This window comes from Octodon degus, unplaced genomic scaffold, assembly GCF_000260255.1.
Source record: "Octodon degus isolate 3935 unplaced genomic scaffold, OctDeg1.0 scaffold00302, whole genome shotgun sequence".
NCBI classification, from domain to species: Eukaryota; Metazoa; Chordata; class Mammalia; order Rodentia; family Octodontidae; genus Octodon; species Octodon degus.
The window spans coordinates 52,629-57,664 of NW_004524878.1; the positions used below are offsets into that span (position 1 = coordinate 52,629).

At 37.0% G+C, this 5,036-nt stretch overlaps 1 pseudogene; it reads left to right on the plus strand.

Annotated features, from left to right (window-relative positions):
- The window catches only part of LOC101584152, a 31,236-nt pseudogene that overhangs the window by 17,839 nt on the left and 8,361 nt on the right, over window positions 1-5,036 (plus strand).

A 5,036-nucleotide genomic window follows, 5' to 3' on the forward strand; every position in this document is an offset into this window, starting at 1 on the left:
GCCAGCCAGCCCCGCCCCCTGGTGGGCTGAGCTGGCCACACACACAAATAAATAAATAAATAAATAAATAAATAAATAAATAAAATTTTTAAAAAAAAGTAAAGCCATATTAATATGTTGAGCTCTGAAAGGCTCAAGTCAACAACTTCTGACATTGCCAGTCCTACAGATAACCCACTACTATTATGGACTACTGAACTATATTAGATTATTATGCTGAATTCCCACACCTACAATATTTAGATGGCAATGGAATACCCATCTCTATCAAAAATAAACAAAAAAGGGACACAAAGGAAGGACCATTTTATATCTCTATATACAAAATAGCTAGGATAGATATACAGCAACTTTCTCTTAATTCAATGAGAAGAAAGATTTGTACTAATAGTACTTGGACAGGTTGTCATGTATGCATCTTGTACTACTAATAAACAATAGGAAGATAGCAATATTCAATGTATTAATTATTGAAACTGTCCTATTAATTGGTTTTGAAACTGCCTCACTGCTATTTGTTTCTCAATAAAATTAATTTTTAAAAAAGAGAATAAATAGCCAAGTAAATCAAGTTATCTGTGGATCCAGTGACCTAAGAGGCCCAGTTCTTTGGCCTCACACCACTAACTTGCATGTTTAGGATCCACACTGAATTTCAAAACTACCTGTTTGAAGTGATGCAGACTGTTGAACAGGTTATTCTGAAGAAGCTGGAGGGCATTCGAGGCTGTCACATTACCCCAGTCCAGATTGTTAAATGCACAGAGAAGTCTCTTTGCTTCATGAAAGGATATTTTTATAACATTTTTGGCAAAATGGAGCAGTTTTTTTTTTTTTTGCAGTTGATTTTGTGTACTCCCCCTAACATTTTGCTTCCTGAAGATAAATGCCAGGCGATGTATCCTTATAGTGAGGAAGAACTTCAGCTTTTACAAAAATAAATCAAAGAATTGCAAGAGAAGAGTAAGGTTGAAATATGTACTAAGCAAGCCCTTCTTGCAGAATTTGAAGAAGAAAAAAAATAGTTGAGGGACTCAGAGAGAGGAATCCCCTCGCTGGATAAACAGCTTGGAGCTAAGATTTCTGTAGGCTACAGGCCGCGTGGAAAGCAACAGGGATACCCTCCAGCCATGCAGTGGGTCTCACTACCTGGACTCATAGTGATCCGCCAGTTTTCAGCCTCCCCAGCTCTGGGATTTCAGGAGGTAGTGACCTTTGAGGATGTGGCTGTTAACTTCACCTTGGAGGAGTGGGCTTTGCTGGATTCATCCCAGAAGAAGTTCTGTAGAGATGTGATGTGGGAAAACTTTAGGAATCTGACTGCTATATGAAAAAACTGGGATGACCATCAAGTTGAAGATGAGTACAAAAATTACAGGAAAATTGCAAGAAATGCAGAGGATTATAAATGATGTCAGTATAAATTCTGGTATCAACATGGAGAAATGCTCTTTATGAGTCCTTTTACACATGTGCACATAAAACTGCTTGGTACAAAACCAGGGGAAAGCCTTGCAAGTAGGAAGTCTCTGATTGGTCATTCATCACCCCTCGTGCCTATCATACATAACACTGGACCCAAATCATATGAGCTGTGTGGATCTGAACAAAAATGGTCTACCTGTAATAGACATTTGCAAACTTCCACTGATTTGCAGCTCTTTCAGACACATGCAAAAACAAATCCTGAAGAAAAACCATATGGATATAAGAAATGTGAGAAATCCTACTCTGAATACAGTGAAGGAAATAATTCTGAAGAGAAATCCTTTATATGTTATCAAGAGGTAAGATGCTTAATTACACCCAACTGTGATCAAATCCAGCAAAGAAATCATGATACAGTGAACACTTGTATTGTAAAGTCCAACAATTTTAAGAATATATATATGAGGTTAAAAATAAAATGTCTTTCAGTAAGAGGGCCCACCCACCGGTTTGTGGCTATAGAGCCTAGGCAATCCATGTTCCTAAAACAAAGAGGACATAAAAACCTCAGATGGGGTCCTGTTACTTAGAAAGTAACTAAAACCACTGAGTTAGCCAAGAAGTTGCCCTTGGTCCTCCCTTTGTTTAAATTCTTGCAAGAGACATACATTCCCAAACCCATGGCCTAACTATTTAAAGCCATAACAACAGGATGTCCCAGGTCAGAGTGCCCCGATTTCTTAAAAACGTTCCCGGAATGTGACAACCACAAGGTTAGTCCCCCCAACTACCCCCAGACTTACTCCATCTGGTCATCCGGTACTGTAATCCACCAATTATTTTAAAGGCCAGCCTACACTAACCAATGCGATCTGCTTCTGTAACTTGCTTGCTCCCACCCAATTTTGTGGTTTTCGCCTTTAAAAACTATGCCTGTTTCACTGAAAGAGGGGCACTGCTCCTGCGTGTGCAGACCGCCCTATGTATATGTAGATAATAAAGCTTTCCCTTTGTGATTTGCATGAGAGACCAACTCTTGGGGGTCTAACTTCACGGCAACTTGACCCTTACAGTATATGTATATATCGTGGCAAAGGTTTGAATTTTCACCATGGTAATAACAAACGTGAAAGAGATACACTGGATCAAAATCCTATGCATGTCAGGACTGTGGGTAATCCTTAAATAATGGCACATCATTAGGTAATCATGAAATAACTCACAATGAGGAACAACCATATGTATGTAAGCAATGTGGGAAAGATTTCAGCAGAGTCATTGTCAAAGTCAGGAAGAAACTCACACTGAGAAAAAATTCTATATGTGCAAGCACTGTGAGAAAACTTTTGGCACATGAAATGCATGTAAAGTACATGAAAGAACTCACACTGGAGAGAAACTGTATATTTGTAGGCAATGTGGGAAAGCTTTTGGCACACAGAGTCATTGTCAGAGACATGAACTAACTCCCAGTGGGGAGAAACCCTACATATGTAAGCAATGTGGGAAAGCTTTCAGAACACACAGTGTATATAAAATACATGAAAGAATTCATACTGGGCAGAAACCCTATATATGTAAGCAATGTGGGAAAGCTTTCAGGACACAGATGCTTTGTAAATTACATGAATGAACTCACACTGGGGAGAAACCCTACGCATGCATGCAGGAAAGTTTTACTACTACACACAGATGTTGTCAAGAACATAAAAGGGCTCACAATGGAGAAATACCCTACATATGTAAGCAATGTGGGAAAGCTTTCAGCAAACATGATTCTTATCAAAGACATGAAAAGATCTACACTGGCAAGAAATCTTATGTATGTAACTGATGTGGGAAGGTTTTCAGTGCACGTAGTGTATATAAAATACATGAAAGGACTCACACTGGGGAGAAACCCAATGTATGTAAACAATGTAGTAAAGCTTTCAGCACGCATAGTTCTTGTCAAAGACATGAAAGGGCCCACACTGGGGGAAAACCCTATGTATGTAAGCAATGTGGAAAAGCTTTGGGACGCACAGTGCATATAAAATACATAAAGAACTCATACTGGGGAGAAATCCTATGTGTGTAATCAATGTGGGAAAGATTTCGGTAGGCATAGTCAATGTAAAATACATGAATTCACACTGGAGAAAAACCATATATTTGTAAGCAACATGGGAAAGCTTTCAACAGGCATAGTCAATGTAAAAAACATGAAATAATTCACAATGGAGGAAAAACCCTATATATATAAGCCATGTGGGAAAGCTTTCTGTACATGTATTGTCAAGCACATGAAAGGAGTCATACTTGTGAGAAACCCTACAAATGTAAGCAATGTGGGGAAGCTTTCACCACACAGGGTTATTGTTGAAGACATGAACAAGCTCATGCTGGGGAGAAAACTTATGCATGCAAACAACGTGGGAAAGCTTTTACCAGATACAGCATTTGTCAAAGACATGAAAGGAGTCATACAGTATGAATATAAGCAATTATTTTTAAAAAGACTTTTGTTACTCTAATAATCATCATAGACATTAAAATTTTTCAGAGAAAAAATTAACTTTGAATACATAAAGTGACTTAGTCTGACATGAAAGTACAGTGCAGAGAACCCATTTTTTGTATGCAGTATTAAACAATCACTTGGTACAAAGGTATTCATACCTGAAAATATTCATAAGACAAAGAATTGGATCAAATATGAACAACGTTGGAAATGTTTTATTTTTCTTAAAGCATTCAAGATCATGAAAGAATATGTGAGGGAAGCCAAATGTACACAATAAATATTGGGAATCCTCCCATTTCTGCACTCATCTTGAAAATCATGAAAGATCCTCCACTAAAGAGAATGCCATTAGAAATGATGTGTGAAACTTTTTAGGATTTTCATCAGAAAAAAATACACAAATTAAAAATGAGATTTAATATAAACAGTGAATATGTGAAAGCTAGAAATCAGTGTCTGAGACAGAGAGGTGTGTTTGGAATGAGACAAACTATTTCAAAGCACACATGCAGTATATTTCTTCCTCCAATATATTTATGGATTAGTGCACTGCTTAGGTTGAAATTTTCCTAATGATGCTAAATTCAAAATAACATCATATTGCATCCAAGTCCCATGTACATGGTCTTCGAGGAACATTCAGCATGCAAGCCATTCTTTCAGTTTAATGGGAAAGTTAAATTTATTCCTGCAATGAAATCTTATTGAATTTTAAAGGAAAAATCTTTCATTGTTTTATATTTTTACTTTTTGTTTTTGGTGCTGAGGACAAAACCCAGAGCTTCCAGCTTGCTAGGCAAACATTCTACCACTGAGCCAATTCCCCAGTCCCAAAATTTTCATTTCTGACAACGCAGATTAACCAATAGATGAATATAAGAAATATGCCACACATAAAAAATTAAATCCTCACATATTTATTTTTAGCAACAATAAACAACTTTTTTTTTCTTTTCAAAGTTTCATTGATAAACATATAGCAATGAGACAGTTTCAAATCAAATCAAAAGTACAGTTTCAACAAATAATACACTGCATATATTCTTCTTAGTGGTTAATTGCTGTACAAGATGCAGACTTGTGATCCTACTTACAAACACCA